At 36.7% G+C, this 26,170-nt stretch overlaps 1 protein-coding gene across 2 annotated transcripts in view; it reads right to left on the bottom strand.

The window, feature by feature from the left end:
- The window catches only part of LOC105224771 (uncharacterized), a 100,058-nt gene that overhangs the window by 51,090 nt on the left and 22,798 nt on the right, over positions 1-26,170 (bottom strand). For both annotated transcript variants that reach the window (XR_007422979.1, XM_049458272.1), the window contains exon 2: positions 14,491-14,603. The gene's annotated coding sequence lies outside the window, so the exon portion shown is untranslated. The remainder of the gene's footprint in view (positions 1-14,490; positions 14,604-26,170) is intronic.

Below are 26,170 nucleotides of genomic sequence, written 5' to 3'. Positions count from 1 at the left end.
TCTTCACCCGGTAATTACAATTTTTTCGAATTGTGTAGTTCATACATATGTGTACTTATACGTATAGAGATTTGTAACAATAGCTAAATAATTACCTGCAAAAATGCACCTTAGGAAAATGTGAGCATATGTTTATGAAGTGACTAGTTTTTTTGCTTACCTAAAAAGAAAAAGTGAAATAAATTTGTTATTGTAATATATAATCCAGTGTTAGTTATTTCATTTATTAAAAATTTGTTTATATAAGCACATAATTTTGTAATATAAATAAAATATACAATAAGCTGTATTTTTCCTGGTGCTATTGCTAGCAATACTTTGATTAAATTATTTAATAATAATAAATTATGATCCATATTTTAATACTTGCGGCTTTCAAAATACATTTCTAGGAAAAATACTTCATCCAAAACAAAACTCAACCACAAATATGCCGTGAAGTAGAACTCAAATGACTAGCTAATTTTTCCGACAGGGCGTAGTCCTAAACATTTGTTGAGCCAAATAGTCGTTTGTTTGATATCTTTTACCCCCTGTTTCCAGCTATTCATGTTAGCCGAAAACACAATTTAAATAATATAAATTATGTACATGAAAAATTAGCAAAAAAAAAACAACAACAAAAAGCTATAAGTACAAACGTGCAAACAAAACTGAAATAGATTTCATTCGCCGAAATTAATTTCTAAAATGCTCTGATAACTGTTATAATTGCTGTGCTAAAAACGAAACGAAACCGAAAAGTAATTGAAAATTTTAGTAAATAAAGCAAATTAATTATAACCTAAATGGAAAGAAACGGAAATATGTACGAGCACTTTATGCGCCAGTTGATTTTGAAAGCGTAAAAAAGCTTTGAATGAAAAACGATCCGAATTAAGTTTAAATTGCAACAGAAAGCTTCTTGCAACAACGAATTTTGAGTGTTTAAGCATACACTCGATCGGGTTGTGTAATTTTTAATTCATTAGGACTTTGTGCAATGTTAATACATTTTTATTACAAATTTCGGTGAGGTCCCCAAAGTTCACTTGTAAATAAAGTAAATTGCATTATGTTTAATATTTTTTGAAAATCGTTGTAGTAAGTTAGAACTCGTAGGTATGTCCATGTGTGCCTGAAGTACTAAAAAGTTAGCTTTGGCAGGAAACAAGTTCACATAACTTAACTGTGGACGTTTTTAACTTCTTCTTGATGAAGCAAGGAACAAATTGAAAAACTCTTAAAGATATCCATCAACCACAATAAGATAAAGAGTCTACCAACAAGAACGACTTGATGTTAAAATGAAGTAAAACACTCAAATTAGATCAAAATGGGTTTTGTTTTTTTATGGAGATAATTTTACGCCAACATTTGGACCATGACTCCTTTGCAAACCTCCTCTCTTTCACGCCAATTTTCAATGACCCGAGCAACATTTCGACTATAGTCCGCTGACTGTTGCCTTCGAGCTCCTCTAGCGTTGCTGGTTGTTTAACGTAACCCTTAGATTTAACATACCCCAGAAAAAATTATTTACAAACGTTAAGTCGTTTAACCCTTTGCGACCGTATGCCTGTTCTCAGACACCAAAGCTTTTTTACCATTCCAGTCGTATCGATCTGATGATATGAAAAGTATTCAAAGAACATTAAAAAGAGGTAGCACCGTCAACATTGGCAAACCAAAAGTTATCATAAACTACAATTTGAATACGAGAGGTGTCGATAAGGCTGATCAATATTCAAGTTCATATTGTTTTATGAGAAAATAGTGTAAATGGTGGAGAAACATGTTTTTCTGGGGATTAGAAATAAGCGCAATCAATGCATACATCTTATATAAGGAGTCGACAACAAGAGAAAACAGGACGTAGGTGATTTTCGTGATGAAATATTTTTAAAAGCAGGAAGACCATCGTCCTCAGATACAGAGGAAAGGCTAAATGGCAAACTCCATATATTATATATATGCAAAAAGTGAAGATTATACCGTATGTTCAAAGAGAAAAATTTCAGACGCCAAACTAACTATTTTTGTGACACATGTTCTCGAAAACTAGGGCTTCATATTGGAGACTGCTTTGATACCACACGATAAAGAACTATTAAATATAATTTTTATATAAATTTAAGCATATTATTACATTACATGTATCTTAAGTTTTGTAAAGAATTAATAAATTTTATTTTTCCTTCGCAATCTTGCACACTGTGTATTGCTTTTTTTCAACGAAAATTAATTGAGACCTGCATGACACCCATATATAAAATTATAACGGTCGCAAAGTGTTAATCTGGGCCATTTCTCGAATCGTAGACTCGCCAAACTCTGCACTGCTCGAAGATGCCGCCATACCATAATCCGCAACTTACGGTACGATTGAATTGCGTTTCCCGAATCACACAAGATATTTACATACTACATATAGGATTTTGAACAGCACATTCAATATTGAATTCTGAAGAGAGTCTTGTTTATTATTAAAGATCTAATGACTTCAAATAACACAATTTCGAAAGAAGTACGGGCTGATGATTCCACCAGAGAAAAAACTACACCAAGCTGTCAATTTAGGTGAATGTAATTGTTGTTCATGAATAATTTGTTTATTTTCTTGGCACCAGAATCTATAGTTTTGTTTATTTACTACCCAGATGAAAGATAGTTTCGTTGGTGAAGATTATTTTCATAAAAAAATTGTTATTGCTTTCAAATTGTTCCAAGGCAAAATCAGCAAATTTGTGACGTTTACGGTGATCCAATGGTTTCAGTTCTTGATTGAGAACAATTTTATTTAGATAGAAGCCCAAAAATCCGCAAAGTTGTGGTTTGAGACAGTCCCATTTCGTGAGAAGTCTTGAAATCGAACAATGCGGTCCCCGGAAACACTTGCCTGAACGGCAGGAATATTTGCATTACTTCAACCGGTTCCTTGTCTTATTGGTACTTAAACTATATGTAAGGAAAATGTGAGCTCGAAATTTCCATTCGCCGAGCATAAAATGGCAAAAACACACGGAAAGTTGCAATTGGCGATTGATTACTTATTTTGATAATAAAATTGAGTTGGTAAATGTTCTTCTTTCGTATAACTTTCCATGGTGAAATTGTAAACATTAAAACATGAAAAATTGAAAATGGCCGAAACAACACTTAGAAATCATATCATCCCTATTCGAAGCCCCGGTATACTATATACAGCACTTACATATGTATGCGCCATACGTACTATTCCAATTACATCCCCCTGTGGTAATCAAATTATACATCATAACATTGCACTATTTTTATGCTACCAAAAAGAGAAAATCCATTTGCCAACATAAAGCTCCGAAATAATAATAGAGTTACGAACATAAAAGCGCTCGAGCGATCGGGAAACGAACCGTGACATGCGTCAGCGCAAAAACGGTTCCATGAATTTTTGTTTTATTTTTGTTATAATGTAAATTTTTATTTCTGTTCTTCTCTTTTATGATTTCCATAACAATATGAATTTGTCATATATTTAATAAAATTCCGGTATATCTCGTAATAAAAAAGGGATCGAAAAGCCGTGTATTCACCTGCATGTAAACAATGTAAATTCTATAAATTTTGAAAGAGCGATAAGAATTTGGACGAGGTGTACGTTTGGTTCAACTGAAATACGTGTAGTCTACACATACAGTGCGTTCAAAAAACAACGTTATTGTTTTCCAAAGTGTACGAGTAGGTAATGCTTATTGGGGAAAAATTGTGTAATAATAGATATGATGAAATGCCTTTTTCATTTTGGGATTTAGGAACCTAGTAAGCTGGCATCTCACAACCTTATCGTAAAGTTTGACATTTTTGATGGTAGGTATACTCAGAATATTTTGCCATACGAACGCTTTTTGTGTCGTTTACTGCGACTTTAAATATTCTTCTCGACCGAAATATGAAATGTTCACGATTTTCGCGTAGTTATTTTTTTCAACTTTCGACGTGGATTTACTCATCAAGAGTGCATAGATGGACTTAATTCTTAATCCGAGTGTTTCAACTAGCGCCGAATCCAACAAAATGGTTACCTATGTTTTTGGAAAAACTGGACTTGTCGGACCATACTACCGGAACAACGCAGAATAGGAATATCTAAATACAACCATTTGTTTGCCAGGCAGCGTATGACACCTGAAGAAACGGTTGATGCGTTCAAAAGGCATGTTTTGGTGATAGCTCAATCAGAGTGGCAAAAGTTCCTTGACAATTGCTTCAAACGCATGTAAAAGTATAGAGATCTTAACGGAGAATATTTTGAAGAACTGTGAAATGATTTCCGATGATTACTAATTGTTTTCTGTTCTCTAATACCGAAATATACTCGTAAAGATAACCCACATATAGCTTGACATGTTTGAAGGCAACTTGCAACTAAATTTTCCGCATATTCCAAAGGAAGCCACCTCCAGGTACGTTGGAGTAACCGAGAGAAATCTCGTGTTAACGTTTAATGTTTTCTTAATATTCTGGTTTTTATTAAAGCCCAAACATTATATATTGGAATGGCGTTTGGTGCCTGTGATGACCAATTTATAATAATAGTTTAGTACAGTCTGCTCCTATGTTTCCGATCATTGTCTTTTTGCATCCAATCCATGGGCAGAGAATCATCTGTAAACATGCACCTTTTGGGGTGCTTAACATTTTTTGAATAAATATTTCTCCCTTTTTTAGTCAAACACGTTTCAAGGGATTGAAAAATACCAAAGTTGACTACTCTGTAAATATTAAATTGCTCCTATAATGGTTATGTTTTCCGTCCAAACAAACTTTTTTTCAATAAGTGTTTTGGAAAGTATGTGTTTGATAACAGTTATCGAACGAAGAATCTCAAATTTGGTATTTCTAAACAAATTTTGTTGTGCGGAATCGTTGCGAATGTTGGAAAAGATTTACGGTGGTTCAGTTTTATCTCAAAAACACTAGCCTATGAGTGAGCCTTCAAAGACGGTCGAGATATGTTTGAAAACATGCCTCGTTCTGGACGATCTTCGACCTTTTAAACTAATGAAAATACCAAAAAAGTGAAGGTATGGTACTTGAAAATTGTCAGGTTAGTTCTTAGAGAGATGGCAAGAGAGCAACACATCACTCGCGAGTCCATTCGAACGATTTTGGCGGATATTTTGGGTATGGAAGTCGTTCCTGCTCGACTTGTCCGGATGAAGCTGATTTTTTTTTTCAAAAACAGTGCCGTAAACAGATTCATGGAGAGCATTATAACTGCCGACGAGATATGGATTTATGAGTTTGACATGTAAACAAGTCATAAATCATCGGAATGGAACCCGTTTTCAGTCGATCGAAGAGATAAAACAAAATTCGCTAAAGAATATGAAGCTTATCCCAAAAAGTGCTTATGAAAATTGTGTCGAGGACTGGAAAAATCGTTGGCATAAGTGCATTACAGCTGGTGGGGATTACTTTCAGGCGAAAAAATAAATATTGATGACTAATTAAATATTTTGCCGGGTACTGTTTTGTCAGAACGTAGTTGTTGTAAACTTTTAAACGAAAGTACGAAACTTTTTGGCATTCCAAAAACAGTTTACAATGAAACTATGATTTAAATAAGTACAACTCTACTAATAACAGTACGTGCTCATATTGCTGAAATGTGCGATAGGCATAACTAATTACGGGTTAACGTACTGTAAGTTAAAAAAAAATTATATATATATATATAGTACATATGTATATTAATGTGAAAAATTGGACAGTGAGATTATGAAACCAGTTTTTATTTTCTAATTTTCACTTTTTTTTGGGCAGCGAACAGGTAATTTAGATTGAAATCTATTTCGCAGTAATTAAGCATTCATCTCCAGTGTAAATCGCGAAGTTGTGAAACTCACACAATAATCCATACAAATTTTCGGCATTATATAAACTTCAGACGCCTGAGATCGTGAAGATGTACTCGCCAAATAGGCTGGCGCCAAAGAAGTTTACGTTACGCAAAGTGTTTCAGGCTGACTTGCAGACTTCGCGACGTGGGTGTCACTGCAAGGCTCAAGCAAGACATGTGCGCCATTGTAAACTGTCTGAAAAAGTTTTTTAATTTAAATTCTCTACGTGCTTTGGGTGCAATTACGCTCTTAAACGTAGACGAGCCTTTGCTTTATGGGTGTAGTAGGACAAAGTTTACAGGCATACAGATGTTGTTGTAGTTATTTTAAGTCACATTTCGTCGACAGCCTTATAAAATCGCTTTAGATACACATCGACTTTGCACAATTAGTATTTAAGTTGAATAATTTGTGCGAAGTGGGAATAATATTATTAAAGCAACAACTTTATACGTTTACGTACGTACATATGTATGTAGTTGTCCATCACTCAGCCCGTCTGTCAGTCAGTTAGTCAGTTGGTGCGCTCATTTGCGCATCCATCCGTCTAGGCAGTGATTATAATGATAATGATGGACCGCTCGGTTATGGTGATGATGTCATGCGTGAAATGCGCCAACCGATACTCGCACGGTATCTACTCGACGCAAACAATAGTTCTCAACGCGATTCGTATTTAACGGCGAAATTTCTTAATGTAAGGCATCAGTCCGAAAATAAATAAACTTGCAAATGTAAAGAAGACATTTTAACAAGTAATTGCTATTAAAAGTTCATGTCTTGATATTTATTCCCATAAAGAGACGAGTACTCAGCTGCCAGAGCTGTGTGAGCATTGCATTACTTCATTACAGCGCTTTGATGCGCCAACTTTTACAGATATCACATAAAAATTGTTGTAAATGAGTTTATTTTTACTTGATGCGCCCTCCGAGTGTCAAGTGAACCGATGCGTTTGCCAAACGACGCATGGTGTCCATAAAGCGGTATGACTATGCGTAAATGGCAGGCATCTTTAGAGCACAATGTGGTCAGCAGGAATTCATTTAATTGCATGTATAACAACTAAGTTTGAACGACTTTATAAAAATCATTTTTTTGTTTTTAACTCTAGTTATTATTATGATTATTGAAGTTCTTGTCAAGTTTATTTAATTGATTAAAATCCACTAACCGCTAAAGTGACGTAATTAAAATGGCTTATATAGCAAATTTCACTTGTGGTTACAGGGCAATTGAAGAGAAATTATATTTATTTGAATAAAAATTAAAAAATGTAAACTTTATTAATTCGTTGTATATAAGGCTGGATAACATCCGGAGTACGATTTCTCGCACACAGATCTCTAGTAAAGCTGAATAAGTAATGATAGCCGAAACACGAAGGCTCAAGAACGATTGATGACAACCCGCCCAGAACGGCTATTAGCATCAGCTGATGATCAACACGTCAATAAAATAGAGGAATTGGTGCTTGAGAATCGGCCATTAATAGTCAGAGATCTTAATAGTATCGTTGGAATATCGGAAGCATCGGTGAAACACATTTTGAAAGATTATTTGGGCCTATAAGATTGGTTCCAAAATCTTTCAGCTTGTTTGAAAAACAGCGTCCCGTAGAAGTATGTAAAACAATTCTTTCCGACTACCAATATGTCATGAAACGTATTATTACTGGCGATGAGTCTTGGATCTATGCTCATGACCCGCAACCAGACGATCAATCGGCCGAATATCATGGCAAAGGTAATCAGAAGCCGAAAACCAATGCACCATCGCATACTGTATTGATTCTTCGTGAGTTTTTCCGAAAATTTTCAACGAATCTGGGGCGCAACCACCGTAATTGCCTGACTTAGCTCCGCGTGACTTCTGGCTATTCAGCAAACGACCGCTATGGGGAAGCCGTTTTAAGTCAATTGAAGATATTAAACGGGAATGGCTACGCGAATTGAAGGCTATTCCGAAAATTAACTTTAAAAACTGATTCGATGATTTGACGTTGGAACAAGTGGATTTTTGGCCAAGGGGGATTACTTTGAAGGGGACGACAAAGATTTTGCAGAATAAATTAAAAATTTTAAAATTATGAATAAAGTCTTTTAGAGATGGAATAGGCAGTAAGGTAGGCTAATTGACATTTTATGGATTTTTAACCATAGAGTGAAATTAGACAGTGTTTTATAATAAGGACATATTGGTGAACTGATAAGAACTGTGATTTTTCGAGAACTATTCGACATTGTAAAAGAACTGCTGTTAAGGCATCTTTTTGAAATCTCCAGTTCCTGACGCAAAATGTTTATTATAAAATAATAATAATTTCTTCCGTTAACTAACCTATAACTAGACGATGTATATGTGTATGTGTGTAATACAAAAGTAAGGTGAAATTGGCATTTAAAACTACTGGGTTTTGCCGATCAAATTATGGCACAAAAAACCATTTATAAGGGTACGATGGGTTCAAAGCGAGCCAAAACGCTTTAAAGACGAACCACGGCCGGGACGTACATCAACTTTTACCGACGTGATCCACGTTGAAAGATTTGGTGCTTGAAAAATGTCGATTCACAATTAGAGACCTCGCTGATAGTGTTGGAATGAATATCATTTGGCTCAGCCCAAAACTATTTTGAAAAATATTTTGTGGCTTAAAAGTGACAGACTAGCTATTCAGCCAATTCAAAAGGCTTATGCGAGGACGGCGTTTTGTCGCGATTGAGGAGAAGTAGGTCTTGAAGGCTATACTATATCCAAAGAATTAATAAGTTGAATATAAATACAAATTCACCTTACTTTTAGATTACAGTATGATATTAATGACCATATTTTTCTTAAGGGGTCCCTTTATGTCTTACTTTCAGTAGCCGTAATGTGACGCTGACAAGGCAGAGTCGAAAAGACAAAAATTTAATTTGACCACAAAAGAGTGAAAAGTTAAAAAAAAAATCCAAATCACATTTAACATGGTATATAATACATATTTATACTCAGATATTTTGACTTGTACGAGTGCATATGCCCTTACGGTCACAAGTGTGCATTTCGTGCGTAGGAACCAACGCCTGTATATCTACATACATAAGTACATCCATGTGTATGTTATAATAGAAAATGTATGTAAAATTCTTCTCATTCGTATGAGTAGTAAGGCCAACGCGTCGCAGATGTTGGCGAAATGCGATAAATGTTCGAGGAAAATTTTAATTTTGTCAGCTATGCAATCTGGGTGTGTTCGGGTGCGTGTGTATGCCTGGGTGCTGTTGCAATGTCAGGGTACAAGAGCACAGTCAAGGGAACAACCTACATGCATATAAAGAAACAAATTCGAAAATATCTGTTTATATTTTATGTAGACACGCTCGTCCATGAGAACAAACTGATAAAGATGCTGATGTACTTTTGGACTTTTACAGCTAAAAGAAGTGCGAAAGTGAAATCAAATTATGTTAAACTCATTACTGAATGCCGAAAAGAGGATGTGGTAGCCTTGTTATTGTTTATGTATGTACGTATAAATTGCGTTTATTTAGGTTTTTATAGAAATAAATAAATGAATAATTCCTCCACTAAGTAAGAATCATGAGTCATGACACTATTAGGCATGCGTCAGAAGACATGTTAGCGATTGGATGCACCAAAAGTGCTGTCCGTTTGTTTGAGCATATGGAATATATAGAAAATAATTGAGGCTTTGCACTGCACCCTCTGGTCTATTGTGTTTTCTCCTATATCAAATATGGTCAAAAGAGTTCAGTAGTTGGGCGCGTCTGAGGACCTAAGGTCTTGAGTCTACTTCTAAAAATTGCTGGTCAATCTAGAATCAGGTGTTCTGGAGTTTCCTGTTACATATCACAAAACCGGCAGTTTGCGCAAACGGCATTGTGGACAAGTGCTTCCTGTGGTCGTAATGCCCTGTATGGAGCGCGGCAAGGAGGCGTAATTTATCTCGGGGAGGTTGATCATATCTTTAAATCTTCAAAGGTTGGACGCTCCCAGTAGTAGCTTGGCGTGGTGCATATCTGCTCCCTGCTGCTAGTGCCGTTCTCTCACCACTTTTTCCTCCGTGCGCAACAACTCCTTTATAGAGTGGGGCCCCACCGCAATGGACGGTTATGGACACATCATCCTGGACGTTATCGCAGAGCGGACTAGTTCGTCAGCCAGCTCATTGCCAACTACCCCTTTATGCCCCGGCACTCAAATCACATGGTATACACGGTTGCAATCTGATAGGAGGTTCAGCCTTCCTATACAATCCTCCATTAAAAGCGATTTGACCTTATAAACTGATATCACTTATAATGCTGCTTGAGGTAAGCATAGGGATACGCTGACTGCGATAGATATTGATTTTTGCACACTGACTAATAGCAAAGACTTCTGCTTGAAAGATGCTCGGAAAACGTCCCATTGGTATGGACAGTTTGGTATGTGGTCCCGCAATCCTTGCTCCAATGCCTTCCGGTGTTTTCGAGCCGTCAGTGTACCACCGAGTAGTGCTGCCCCTCAGTAGTAGGTCGAGCGTGGAATCACTCCACTTCGCCTCACTATCGATAGTAACTCTTAACTTCTTTTTAACGTCTTCGTAACGTCGACCCTAGGAAGAAGGGCCAGTGTTGTGCCATTACCCAGAAAAGATCTTCGTGTAAAAGGGACAATGGTTGTTCTTGACGGGTTGATATTTAACCCTACCGTTGAGCATATGGTATAGTTTGTTCAATTCGCTGGAGACTAACGCATAGTGAAACGAAAACCGCTAATACAGTGAAATTCCTCACAACCGGACACTCACCGTCACGTTGTTTCGGTCTGGCTAAGGGAGCTGTTCAAATATAGGATTTGTCTGGAAAGTAATAGGACTGATTTTCTTCTGACGCGACCGTCCTTCGGAGCGGGCATCTTCTGGATTCGGTAGATGGCGTTCCGAGCTAACGAACGTGTGGCTGATCAGTTGTCTTCGAGCACTTGGAGAGGGAGTGGTGTTTCTATGAGTGGTGCAAGCCGAAAATGAACATTCGCAAAATGCCGAAATGAATGAAAAATTCTGTGTGAAACTCGGTAAATCTGCGTCAGAGACGTTTGATATGATCAAGCAGGCTTATCCAAATGTTGTTATAGCAAGTGGTGTGTTTCGGTGGCATCAGGCCTTTTTAGATGGCCGGGAAGAGATCGCTGATGAAGATTGGAGAAATAAGCAAATCCAAAGTGAAAACGATGCCCATTGTCTTTTTTTGACGTTAAAGTCATAGTCCACAATGAACTTGTTCCTCCTGGACAAACCGTCAACGCCAAATACGTGGAAGTCCTCAAGAGACTCAAACAGAGGGTCAATAGAGTCCGACAAGACATCGTGGCCGATTGGAAGTTGCACCACGACAACGCCCCGGCTCACACTGCCTTTCTTGTGAACAGCTACTTAGCCAAGGCCGGCATCCCACCGTTTCCGCAGCCGCCCTACAGCTCAGATGGGTCCACCCGCACTTTTTTTGTGTTCTTGCCTGAAGAGGTCGATGAAAAGCAAGCATTTTGAGACGACAACTTTGTCCAAGCAGCATGCACCTCGACTCTCAAGGCTATTTCGGAGAATGCCTCTCATGACGCCTTCAATGCTTGGGAATCGCGCTGGCAGCGCTGTATCGGCGCAGAAAGAGACTATTTTGAAAGTTTTTAAAGAATTGTAACGTTTGGTTCAATAAAATTTTTGAAATCGACTCAGTGCTATTACTTTCTGGACAAACCCCATAACTATGAGGCGAAAACGAGTGTTTAAAATGTATTCTACTGAATAATAAATGCGAGCCAATGTCCACCAGGAGTGAATAAATGCCAATTATCCAATTAGTTTCCGTTGAGCCACCGCGAAGCAGGTGGCACCAGCGCAAGACAATTTGTTTGCTGTGACCACCTTACGTATTGTTCTAAAAAACAGAAACTGTCTTAAAACGCCAAAAATTAGTGAGAATTTAAAAGAACGGGAACTTTAAATTGTACACAATTTTATTGACAAATTTTATGAAAACTTGTCCGTTTATCAGAATAATTTGAACGAAATATTACCAAAATGGTGATTGTGTGCGGCCATTGGAAATTTTCATGTCCGGTTATAGCAACTGGTTTTATATGAAAATAATAATGAAAACATTGTGTTCATAAAATTTGTCCGGCTATGGGGGATGTCCGGTTATGGGAGATGTTCGGTTATGAGGATTGTCCGCAATGGGGAATTTCACTGTATTAACCAATTTCTTTTTACCGTAAATTTTGCTATGCAGCGCCAGCAAAAGACTTGTTATATAAGCGCCTTCCTATTAAGCTGTGTTTACAGCGTTACAAATAAATTTTCACATGAAAACTCGAGCAGTAAACATCGCTTTCTTTTATAAATCTACGCATAAGGCAAATTTATCTGAATGCATTTTTAATGGCAAATAAAAATTTCACAGTTTTATGTAGTAAACACGCAAATATTTATACTTTTATGAGCAAACTGCATATTTGTATGTCTGGTAAGCACAAGTGTGTGCAACTTTTTGCTGCGTTACGCGTCTGCGCCAAATTTATGCCACTGCGTCAGTGTACGCATTATTTATGCCGCAAATGAACTGAAAACCTAATGAGTATCCATAAACTAATAAACTCGTTTGTGTGTGTGTTAGCATTTACATACTCACAAATATTTACTTAGTGCCGTAGCTTGTGGCAAGTTGAGCATGAAATTTTCATCCGATTTTCACATGAAATTCAAATTTTCCAGCACAGCGCAGCCTAATTGCTCCTCAGTTGCGGGAATGAAATGTACCTGTGTTTGCATAAAATTGCCTTGAGTTTACAAATATTTGTGCCAAGCCAGTGAGTCTACCTGTAACCAATATATGGTATATTTAAAGAAATTAGCAACAAACATTAACGCCAAAAATTGCTGCGAAAAGTCGCGATTTCAAATCGCAAAGGAGTGCGCTCAACTATTAGCGATCGGGGCGTGTGACACATTTCAAGTTCGTTGTTGTATTTTTGTTTATTTTTTCTTCTCTAATTTAACTGGCGGGTTTATTGCTGTTTAATGGTGGTAATAATGCTCTCACTTAGCCATATATGATAGCTTTGCTGGCCATTACCATATTATACAAATTGCCACCTCGGTCGCCAAACTTGGCTGGCGACAGCTTCACTAAATATTTAAAAATATAATAAAAACAGCATAAAAATATACTGTTAAACTTGAAGTGCGCACGCGCTTTTTTAGCAATTAAAATATAGAAATAATTAGTGTCGCCCAAAATTTAATATCTTCAGCTATGAATTTCACATTAGCCACTGATTTGACAACAAAATTTCTAATTGTTGGTTTTTTTGTGGCTACTTGTACAAAATTGAACAACACCCAATTCACGATTTTAATCATTGCCATTATCACCTTTACTTTTAATGACAATCTGGATTTTTATATTTGGAAAGCTTTCCATTTCATGCGTTTATAGTAGCCTGGACAAGTATAGTGAGTTTCATTAGGATACCCCCACATATTTACCAATATATAAGGTGTAAAATCAATCGAATTTTTGGAAATGCTTACAAGTATCAGTAAATATGGGGAAAAGGCTGGCAAAGCTTTATATGCGTGTAGGCAGATGCTCGGCACAAAGTAGCAGCTCTCTCCTTGTCTCACATACTGGTGCTACACAGCTGTTGTAAGACCAATTTTGTTCAACGGTGCAGTAGTTAGGAGTAGTTAGGTGGACCGGCGGGAGCTGGCGGGTCAAAATCTTCCAGCACAGCGCCAAGCAGCAATCAAGGCAGTAACCTCGTATCGCATATCGGCCAGAAGTGTCTTGAGAAGCAGGGCAGCAGTGGAAAGTGTTGCCAGAAGTAAGCAACTTCACTTCTACTGAGTGACAGGACACAAAGGCATCGAGGGTAATGAATAGTAGAGATTGCCAAGAATGGTGTTTACACCCGAAAACGTGATCAACGTTGGAAAACCCAAACCTAAACGACTATCTTGACAGAAGCATGGTGAATATCGAAATCAGTACACGATGTAACGAGCTACCTGGATGCAAAACTGCAAAGGTCATGTGTAAAACGGTAGATCGGAAGTACACAAATTTCCTATAGGCGCTCGATGGAAGAGACCGTACGGACATGATCGGAATACTAATTGGTCACTGTCTGGTGGCGACACACGCATGCAGAATGGGGCTGACGAATCGAGAAGACGGCTGGAAATGTCTAGAGCAAGGGATCACGGAAAAAAAGGACCACCTCTTGTGTACTTGACCTTGGCAATTTTACGCTGTAAGTATCTGGGGTCCCCACGATATGATACACTTGAAGAGGTATCGATAGTGAGGACGCAGATGACTCCTCCCATACTTATGTGTTACGAACAGAATTTTCTATTTTTGTGCCTGATGACACATTGGTCAAGTGTGGGAAATTTGATTTCATTGTTTAATTTTTCTTACTTCTTACTTAAATTTCTTTTTCTATGAATTCCATTTGTATGAAAAATTATGTGCAGAAATTTCTTTGATTAGTAAAAATAATAAAATTTCGTGAAAATTTCTGTGAAATACTTAAACTAAATAAAAATACGAATAATTCTACATATGTATATACATACATTTTATTTATTTGGTAGCGTAATTTTCCATTGGCATTGAATAGAAAACAGTCGAAGAACCTGTTTTATTCCTCCAGAATGATGATTTGCTTGATGAGATATGAGTCATACAACTGAAATGGAAAAGAGCAAAATATTTATTTTAAAGCTTCTAAGCTAATATACTTATATATGAACATTTTAGGTGTGTACATGTGCAGTTTAAAGGCTTGGATGCAGCTGCTACGATTAATCATTATCTATTAACTATTTAGTGAGCATCTTCGCTCGGAGGCAAGCAACTGATATACGCTTTGAGGTAGACTCTATGGTACTAGTAATAAAATCAAGTTCATGGTATATTGACGTAGTCTCTGTTGAGCTTCATTTGCCTTGTCCTCGTTAATAACTAATTTATATCGTTTCAATTTTGTAACGAAGTTTCTAACAACTTAACCAATGAAAAGTATATAAATACGTATAATATATTACTAAATGCTTTTGTAAAAGGCTGGTTAGCACAACGACCTAAAACAGAGAGTGGTATATTTAAAAAATATTTAAATTTCTACACGATTAAGAGAAAGTTTCAAGACCGGAACATACTCTTGAAGAATCCGTAGAGGTTATCCCAGAGCTTACTAAAATTATGGAGAGAACACTTATCCAAATACACCCATCTGCTGAGTGGCAGTGAAAGCAGAACACCAGGAGATGACGATGAAGCGAACGTTCCATTGCCCGACCACGAAGAACTTCTAATATCAATTACCCGATGGATTGTCGGTCGAGCCATACAAATTCGACTCTAATACGAGTAAGAAGCATGTATCAGCTTCTTTGTAGAATATGGTCGGACTAAAGTATGCCCAATCCACAAAAAGGGACACCCCACAATCTGCGCCAACTACCGTGGGATAAGTCTCCTCAACATCGCATAGATCTATCGAGTATATTGTATGAAAGATTAAAGCCCACCGTCAACAAACTGATTGGACCTTATCAGTGTGGCTTTAGGCTTGGAAAATCAACAACTGGGGCAGATATTCACCAAGCGCAAAATCTTGGAAAAGACCCGTGAAAAGAGAATCGACACGGACCACCTCTTCGTCGATTTCAAAGCTGCTTTTGACAGCACGAAAAGGAGCTGGCTTCATGCCGCGATGTCTGAACTTAGTATCCCCAGCTGTAAACGGCTGTCTAAACTGACGTTGAGCAATACACAAAGTTCCATCAGGATCGAGAGGGACCTCTCCGAGCCGTTCAAAACCAAACGATGTTTCAGAAAAGACGACTCTTCAGAGCTGCAGATCTGAATAGAGAAGGTGCAATCTTCTACATTATTATTATTAACATTGTCGGCTTCAAAAAAACTCCTTTCGATATTTTATATGTTATAGTTATGCCAATCAGTTATTCTTTCAAACGTCGAAACACTTCTCAAACTTTATTCTTGGGGTAGCCTTAAGTTCTTTCAACGATTTTCAATTTTTGTAAAACGACAACCCTATAAGTTCTCTTTAATTTTGTAAATGGGAAAATCAGGCGGAGCCACATCTGGCCAACATAGAGGCTGAGGCCTAGTTAGAGTATTGCTTCAGGTCTAGAATTCCCAAACAAGCAAACAGCATGGTAGAGAAAAAAATATACATTTTTAATCGTACTGTTTTACTAATAATAATTTAATTTGATTAAACACATTAATTTCATTCCATCAATCATACATAAGTACATCAATCAAAACGCAAATGTACAAACATATATCACTCTCAGTCAATCAACTAATCATTTGACGATTTATGAGATAGAAATAACCTTCTTTGGAACTAGAAAGACTTTTTTCACATGAGTTACTGCTTACATTTTTATTGCATTTTTCCTAAGTAAAATAAAAGTTTTCTTAACTAGTAAGTATGGCATGTTTTCTTTAAAAAAAAAACTGCTGGAATTAATCGACAGAAAAAGTTGTATTAAAAAATTTTTAAAAAATTATTTTTTTAGTTAAATAAAAGTAAAGGACCAAGTGGAGAAGGACCTGGCTTCGCTTGGAATATCCAATTGGCGCCACGTAGCGAAGAGAAGAAACGACTGGCGCGCTATTGTTGACTCGGCTATAATCGCATAAGCGGTGTCTACGCCAGTAAAGAAGAACAGTCAATTTTACTAACACATCTACATATGAATATGTAATTTGTATAACCTTCATAATTTATCGTTTTAGTTTTTATTTCTTCGCTCAATAAATATGCTGAAGATCAACACAGCTCATTAGCATTGAAAAGCGTCAACCCGTAACCATATTTATGCAACTGAGTAATTGCATATCACGACCACGACCACCCACGCGTCTATAGAAAGGGGGTGTGCATAGCTAATTAATGGAAATTAATGTGCAATCCATAAATAACTATTTACATATAAAGAAAATTAATAGGAAAATATAAACAAAAGGTGGCAATGAAAAAGGTGTCAAGCTACCTGAAGGCACCTATATAATCTCTACATACATATACGTATGTATAATAGTGTACATACACACATACGTATGTGTATCTAGATATACATATGCAAAGTATGCCGATATATCCAATAATATGTCGTAAATAATATCCAGGTGATATAGTTTGAAAGAATTATAAGCGCTCGTGCTTATCTCACGGGTTTGTGAGGCACGTACCCTGAAAAAAAATTGCATGAGTAATTTTTATGCTACACACGGTTTACTCTCTGTGAGGTATGATTTGAAATTATTACTAATAGTCTTTAATATACATTTCTATAGGACATACTCGTAAGTGGAGATTAATTATTTATAAAATGTTACAGTTGGGTGATCCAGACCCCAGACTACGTCCAACACTCAGTGAGGAAAATATAGCAGCCGTAACTGAGACCGTGGAGAGTCGATTCGACGCCGTTCGCAGAACTTCGGACTGACCTAAGAACGACTTGGCGTACAAAACATAGCTTTTGCAAGAACTGAAGCCGTTCGACCTTTCCAAACGACATCGCTCTATAGCCTCTTGAAAAGTGCCAAGAAGATCCGACGTTTTCGAGTCAAATTTTGTTCAGCGATGAGGCCCATTTCTGTCTCAATAGATATGTAAACAAACAAAATTGGCACGTTTGGGACCAAGAGCAAACTCAAGCGATACAAGAGTTACCATTTCGTCCAGAAAAAACAACGGTTTTGTGGGCCGTTGGAATCTTCAGTCTATATTTCTTCAAAAATGATGCCGGTGGGAACGTAACCGAACGTATTCGCGGCCAACATTTGAAAAAAATAATTTTCAAAAAAAAAATGCCAAAAATTGTTCTTTCGAATGATAATAAACATTCCCTACTAAAGTTGAAGTTTCTGTGTTTTTTCTTAAAAAAAAGTGGGCAACCTCGAAACGGATCATTTAGAAGCACAAAGGATGACTAGTCGATGAAAGCTTGAATACAATTAATCACATTTTGTGGTCTTTGCTCAAATAGTCTCTTTATAGGATAGATCCGAATAAACGTAACACTTCGCATGATACGAAATTAAGTGTTATGACACGGGTTCCCCGTTTTGTAAAAAATAAATAACATGAGATATTACAATCTGATTCAATTTTGACCGGTGTAATTTTCTTATTGAAAAAAAAAAAAACTTCTTTACTAGAATCCATTTAAATCCGGTAAATTATTCATATATCTATTATATGTATGTGCATAGCAGATATCTTTTAATTTAAAGCCATTATGTACATTTAAGGAAGCGCTAAGGCTGGCCGCATCAGTCAGCTGGATTAGAATTTTTCCCATAACACAATCTACATACATAACAAATTAATAACAATATTTTTGTACTATATGTCATATTTATTGGAATAAATATCGTAAATGGCGCTATCCACTTTTTGCATGGTCAAATCGCACACCCGCAGTTATTCGAGTATAAACTTATTAGCACACCATGTAAAAGAAATAACTGAATAATACACATTTTGCCCAAGTGGGTATGCATGTGTGGGTGTAAGACTTCCCTTATGGTAAAATTCAAGTACGAGTACTTGCCGAGTGACACACATTGCCGTTGAAAAGATGACGTCATTCTGTATGGAAGCAGATGACACAAGGAAGCAGATGACGAAAGAAAAGCGAGAGAAAGCAATATAAAAGTATATGGCCAAGTACCCCTTAGTAGTTAAAGTTATAGGTATAGATAGATATGGCATGAAGCCCTATAGGAAAAATAGAATACACTTGACAAATAAAAATGTTTTCTTACAAGAACTATAATTTGATCAGGCAGTTTGTGTTGCAGCCATATATCATAGCGGTCAAATCATTTTATTTGGAGATTATACCGAATCTTTGGTCAATAATCCGCGCCAAATTTCATGAAGATAGATATCTTGCCAAATAAAAAAGCTTTCCATACAAGAACTTCATTTTGATCGTTTAGTTTGTATGGCGGCTAAATGCTGTGATATTCCGTTCAGACAGATGAGCAGCTTCTTAGAGAGAAATTGACGTGTGCAAAAATTTCAGACCCACATCCCAAAAACTGAGTGACTAGTACGCGACAAATGTACAGGCTTACATGACTAAATCCGTTAGCTCTTCATTTATATAAGTCTAAAGTTTATAGGATCTTCCACGTTTCCTTCTGGGCGTTATTATCTTCATGATGAACTCAACATACTCTCTTTGCCAGTGCACCAAGACTAAACCCAAGAAATATTAGCACCTGATTTTACTATTTTATACTTATTAAAGTTATTCTTAAAAACTATTTAGGATATCCTTCCGTTCTATATAAATGTTTGTAAGATTTCATCATCATTTCATTATCGGGCGAACCTTTTTACCCAACCACATTCCAGCTGGGTTTGTACTTACACTTATACAAAAATATATATTTGTATAGGGCATATTCAGCTATGCTTGCGCCAATTCTTTGCATCATCATGCTTACCACCATCCCTCAACCCTCCACTTCACTCATATTTCGCTTCAAAGTGCCGTTCACTTTTTTCATTAAAGATATTTAATTACTAAGCCGCTACTTCGTTTACGAGTCAATGAACTACATATTTTTCTATGGTTATTTTCAAATTGTCTGTGGCCAACTTTGCGCAAAAACTGTTAAAACGCCGGCAATAAAGTTATGGGGCAAAGTGCTCATGCGTGACTTTTCTATTTATGTAAACAAAGGTATACACACATACATACATACATATGTATATTTTTACGAATATTTATTGTTGCATGCTTATTAAGCAGATAAACTAAATTTCAGTTTTATCACTCGCGCGAAAAAAAATTAAAAATTGGGAAAGCGTGAAATCAAGACATAAAATCTTACTTAGAAATATTGCCGACACGAGTTAGATGTTAATTAAATTCGAAATGCAGAGACTCATAGAAATGCCATGTATACAGGTATGGTACATAATTCTGCCATAAGTTTTGTAAAAGTTCTGGGCGTTATAAAACTTAAACTGACTTAAACTGGTTATAAAAGTTATACTCGAAATGATCACCTTTTGCTTTCACACAAGCCCTCAAACGATGGGGGGATAATTGATCAATAGCAGCTCTTAGAGCTTCTTTGGGTATTAACGACGCTGCTCAAAACAAAGAATTTTTGAGGCTTTCCAAATTTGCGTGGGGTATTCGATAGGTTAGAGAACATGCTTTGCTTTGACTACAACTGCAGTCCCATGAATTCAAATCTGGACTTCCAGAAGCTCAATCATCTGATTCAAATGCTCTCAATTGAAAATATTATTGCTTAAATGTGTTACCACACCTTTTAAATCATTCTGTTGGTACACTTTTCCCCAATTTTAACTCATTATAGAACTGAACAGATGTAGTGCCTTCACAGAAGACTCTCCACCAAACCATTACAGCAGCTGGACGGCAATCGCGTCTTTGGAAATTTTGTGAAGAATTTGTGGTTTAGCTGACTAAAAACTTATTCAACAACGAAAATTGTTTCATCTGTAAAAAGAAGCCGCTTTCATTTGTTAAGCCTAATTCGCTTCAAGCGCTAGGCTTTCATGTGCAGATCATCTCGAATAAAGATGGACTTTGATCTGAGCCATTTATCCATTTCTCTTAACATAATTTTTTCTTTTCGTTCGTTCGCGATCAATTTTCATGACCGAATTGGTTCGAACCACGCGAGGACGGTCACTTCTTTTTCTGTAAACAATTGTAGACATTTGGGAAAAATTATAAATAGGGCGGTAAACAAAAATTATCGAAATAGTAAGTCTTTTGAGGACTTTAGGTCTATCAACCTCCTCTCTTTTTTAGCAAAAACTCTGGAGAAGTACATAAGGAGGGGCATTCCGAGGGACTGCCCTGCAATCTATCGTGTCATGGCTTGAGGAAGCCATTTGGGTTAAGGATTTCGCTATTGGGACCTTCCTCGATATTGAGGGACTTTCAGCAATGTCCTGCCGGTGGCAGTCGTTGCTGCTCTGGACGGTCTTGTAGTTGAATCAAACCTCGAACACCTCGATCAGTCTTCTGTGCAACAGAGTGATTGAAACCGAATGGGGCAACGCACGTGCGCGTGCGCGACGGAATCTAAGTTGGGGTACTCCACAGGGTGGAGTTCTCTTTCCTTCTCTGTGATCCTGGTCATTAATCGTGAGGATCGGGCGGGTGATTGCCTATGTAGACGATGTAGCATTTATGGTCAAAGGAAAGTTCTTGAGTTGACGCAGGCGTATCTCAGTGTCGTAACAAATTGGACGGTCGGAAGTGGTGTCGCCATCAATTGAAGTAAAACCATTATCGTTTTATTTTCTAGAAAACATAAGATCTTGGTAGCATCACTGCCGCAAATGGGAGACATCTGCCTGCAACCGAACCAGTGAAATATCTAGGATTCATCCTAGATAGGAAGCTTTCTGGAAGCCGAATATCGAAGAAAGAGCATCGATTGCCCTAGACTAGCCTTTGGCAAAAGGCGCGGACTCTCACCGAAAATGGTTCTCTGCCTCTATAACACCATAGTCAAGCCTATTATGCTCTTGAAAAGACCCACCTGTGAAGAAACTCCAGAGTGTTCAACGGGCGGCGCTCATCAGCATGTTTGGTGCACTAAGGTCCACTCCAACCATGAAACTTAACGCCATTTTCGAACTCCTTCCCCAGAGTTTTTGCCGACTAAGCTGTCAGCAAGGAATACGAGTTGCTTGAGTTGCTGGAACTATAGACCAACCACTTTTGGGTTTTTTACCACGAAAATGTACCTTCACTTCCTGTATTGATTCTTCGTGAGTTTAAAATTTTCAACCAATATCGTGCTGCAACCAACGTATTTGCCACATATCCGTGTGACTTCTGGCTATTCAACTGTGAAACCGTGTTGATTCAATTGAAGGCATTAAACGTGAATCGCTAAGTCCATTGAAAGCAATTCCGGAAATTTACTTTAAGAACTGTTTCGAGGATTGGAAAAAACGTTGGTAACAGTGTATTGGTGCTAAGGGGAATTACTTCAAATGGGGCGACTTAGATTCTGAAGAATAAATTTAGAATTTTAAAATTAGGAACAAACTCTTACTATTATATAGTACTTTTCTGTCAAATGCGCTTGAAAAAAATTAACGTTAGTTACGTCACGTAATCTATATTTCGTTAAATCATCCTAGACTATAGATTCCATAAGGCAACTATATTCTAACGAGTTAGCAAAGAAAATAAAAACAGGTCTTGAACAAAATGATGAATAGCGGTATAAATGTTTACCTAATAACATATTAGTACTAGATGACACCTACTGAAGACTCTAGTAATCGTCCATGCATAAGATTACCATACTAATGTTTGAACACAACTTGTGTTTAATTTATTTTGCGGTGGCAATGAACAAACTAAAAGATATGTAAGAGAATTTAATAAATAATTATGTCAGTTTGCAGAAAACACAGAAATGCTATGAATTCAGTAAACATCACATACATATGTACATATATGTACATATAATAGGTATATGAGCCAAGAGAGAAATGCGATGCAAACCGTACCAAAAAAATCTCTTGCGTGTCTAAATGTTTTTCATTTAGTTGAACTGAAAAGAGTAAAATGATAGAGCCACTTGAAATCACAGACCATGAATAATAACCTATAAAAAAGTGGAGTTATAGGAAATAAATCGCAATGGCTCTTCAGCGTGCTGCTCGTGATTGAATTTGTTTTTGGTTTATGTATGAATTTCGGTTCGCTGTAGTGCACCCGTAGTGATTTGAAAGAAAGCGAAAGATTGTGTCGGCATAGAGGAAATTTCAAAAGCCATTCAACTCGATTACTTTGTTGTACGAACATGTGCACGAGTATTATTTGCTTTCATTTATTTGAAGGTAAGTGGTTTTACGGTACCTTTTCCTTGTGTTGTTGGCGGCTTTCATTTTTGGGTTAGCAGCGCTTTTTAACAGCTTTCATAAGTGTGCGAAATTGGCTGCGCTTTGATTAGGGTCCAAAAACAAACTAAACACTTCCATCAATGTTGATTTATTGCAGCAACATCTTTCTTCTTATATTTCGCTTTTTGTTGTTAAATTATGCATGCAGCAATTTTATTATTTTATCTTAAGATAAACATTTGTACATGCCTGTTTAATAAATTCATTTATTCAACAATTCACTGAAGCATCATAAAAGCCGTTGTGTCAATCATTTGGTTATGAAATCAAATTGAAAATTAGGAGTGTCCGTGTGTCCGTGTGAATGTGTGAAATTACTTTTTTACCTTTTTACGTTTAATTGCGTAATTAAAGTTTTATGTAGCCACAATAAATACAATTTTATGTAATCAAATATGAACACATGCGTACTTTTTTGGACTATAATTTACATTGGCATAACACCTAAAGAAATGTGAAATAGATTTTTAATTCTCACTACCATTGGTGCCTGTTTGTTTTTGGTCTTACATCCAGGCACATTCGAAAGGCAAGATCATCTGGCAAGTTTATAGCATATTCAATGCATCTTCTTCAGTTGAGAAAAGTATCAAAACTTTTAGAACGACCGTATTTGCTTCGAATTTGCCGAAGAAGTAATTTCTATTTTCATTTAAATCATTTGGGGCACATTATAATGAGGTAGACAAATGATAAAGGTTTCTTGAACATTTGTAAAAGGCTTCCGATATAACATTCGTAATGGGTGTTCTAAGTAGAGGTACTTTTTCAATAGGTTTTTAAGACAGATCACGCGTGAATCGTGTCATATTAAGACCCAGCAATTATTATTGGATAATATTCGATCAAATAAACCACTTCCAACAAGCAGTGACTAAACTATAGCAGCCGTAGCTGAGAATTAAACGAAGACTTTAGAGAATCGATTCGGCGGCGTTGGCAGGAACTCGAACTGACTCCTGGAACGACTTGGCGCATTTTACGTCGAGATCTTAAATTGAGAGCGTACAAAATACAGCTTGTGCAAGAACTAAAACCAATCGACCTTCCCAAGTGACGTCACTTCGCTTCACTCTATGGGCTCTTGAAAAGTTCCAAGAAGATCTGATGTTTTTTAGCCAAATTTTGTTCAGCGATTAGGCCCGTTTCTGGCTCAATGGATATGTAAAAAAGCAAAATTGCTGCATTTGTGACGAAAAGTAACCTGAAGAGATTCAAGAGCTGCCATTTTATTCAGAAATAACAATGGTTTGAAGTTCGTGATCTCAGCGACATTTGGTTTCAACAAAACGGCGCCACTTCCCACACATCGCATGAATCAATGAATTTATTGTGAGAACACTTCGGTGTGTAGATAATTTCACATATTCGGCCGATCGATTGTCTTTTCTTGTGGGGATGTGTAAAGTCTAAGGTCGAACAATTCCACTTTGATTCAGGCCTTGGACTTCGAAATGCTCCAACAAGTCATCGAAAATTGAACTCAAAGGATGTTTTTTGGGATAATAATAAACATTCCCCATTAAATTAAAAGTCTGTGTTTTTTCTTTAAATAAGTAGGGAACCTCAAATTGGATCACACTTTATAAGTGAATATAAAGAGTGCTGTTATAGCAATTTTTCCTTACATCTTACGTCATATTAGCCAATTATAGCTGTCGTCGATATATGATTGCTCTGATCGCTATCATTGATATTTGTTCTCTTGTGAAACTTGTAACACCAACAAAATGAAGTGTAGTATTTCTCCAGCAATGAGTGATTAGCAACACAATTATATATGTATGTTCATTATTATATACATATGTATCTATAACTTTCCTATTTAGAGGGACTTAGCCCTTATAGCTAAAGGGTGTTTCAAAATTAACGCAAGATTTAAATTTGCCGCCGTTTATATAGTAAAGTGTTGACAATCCTGAAAAAAAACCAAATCAACAGTGTCAACTGTTTAGACTTAGTAAAAATAAAGGTTAGAATAACGTGTCCTCATTACTCAACAATATTTTAAATTTCATCAATAAATGAATGCTGATTTTTGGTGCAAAATCATCCTAGGCCAGGAAGCACATTTTCAACTTGATTAAATAGCTAATCGCCGCTTTTGGGGTTCTGAGAATTTGGAATATTGAAAATCACAGGTCTATTGCAACAAGCCCATAACCACGCGTGCTTTAAAGGAAGAGATTCAACGTTGCATCAACGAAATTTATCCACATTTATACAGAAAAGTCGTAAAATATTTTGAGGAAAAAACGTGGAGGTCATTTTTCCGATCCATAAATAAACCTATTCTATGTTCAATAAAAAAATTACAATCGAAGAACTAAAAACTGTATTTTCTATTAAAAATCATGCGTTAAATTTGAGACACCCTTTATAGCAACAAATAAAAATTTTGCATTTCACTACCTGTATAAACAATTAGACCGGTGCAATATTTACTTTTTACACTAAAATATTAACAAATATCACAAATATCGTTGAACTTTACACCTTTTTATTAGGTTTGCATTAAAAGTGTTAATTGCTTTTTATTTGAGTTGATTTACAAAGACAAAAAAGTTGTAAAACAATGTTTTTATAGCGTAAAAATTGCGAAACTATAAAAACTTATTACAAATTTGCAATTTATTCTTTATTACGAGCGTTTCAATGCCACACATGGCCTATTTTATGCTTCGAGCTTGCAACAAGTCGTCACATTGCGTTAAATTCTTACACATTGACCTCGAATATGAATTAGCATAAATAGTAATCATATAATTGCCACCGCGAATGGAATATGAAATGTAATGAATCACATTGTGCACAAGTGGCTGGCAACGCCACAACAGCGCAAAGTAGTTGCCGCCACAATTAATATGACAAATGATCGCGCGCTCTAGTGTGGGCAGACCAAAGATGTTGAAGTTGATGACGACGGCGTTAATGGAGAGCAAGTGAAAATTGCGCGGTACAAGCGTGGCTACGAGCGAGTGGCGTCGGTCCATTACTAATAGCGCAAAATGTGTAAACCAAAGTGTGTGGTGTGTGAGTATTACACATGCGCCGATGCTACCCTAATCAGCTGGTTGATAATTGAAAGTGGAAATAGGTAAAAATAAGTTCAAATATCTAGAAAAATGTGTTGAATATCAATAGGTATTTGTTCACTAAAATTGCTATTATGGATGGCAAGCAGTCCGAGGGTAGTATAGTAGGATGCAACAGCCCACTTAATATGGTAGGTAACTTACAAAAATGTAACTCCAAAAAATTCAAAATTGTTCTTAAAATAC

This window comes from Bactrocera dorsalis, chromosome 5, assembly GCF_023373825.1.
Source record: "Bactrocera dorsalis isolate Fly_Bdor chromosome 5, ASM2337382v1, whole genome shotgun sequence".
NCBI classification, from domain to species: Eukaryota; Metazoa; Arthropoda; class Insecta; order Diptera; family Tephritidae; genus Bactrocera; species Bactrocera dorsalis.
This window is presented reverse-complemented; position numbering and strand designations above follow the sequence as displayed.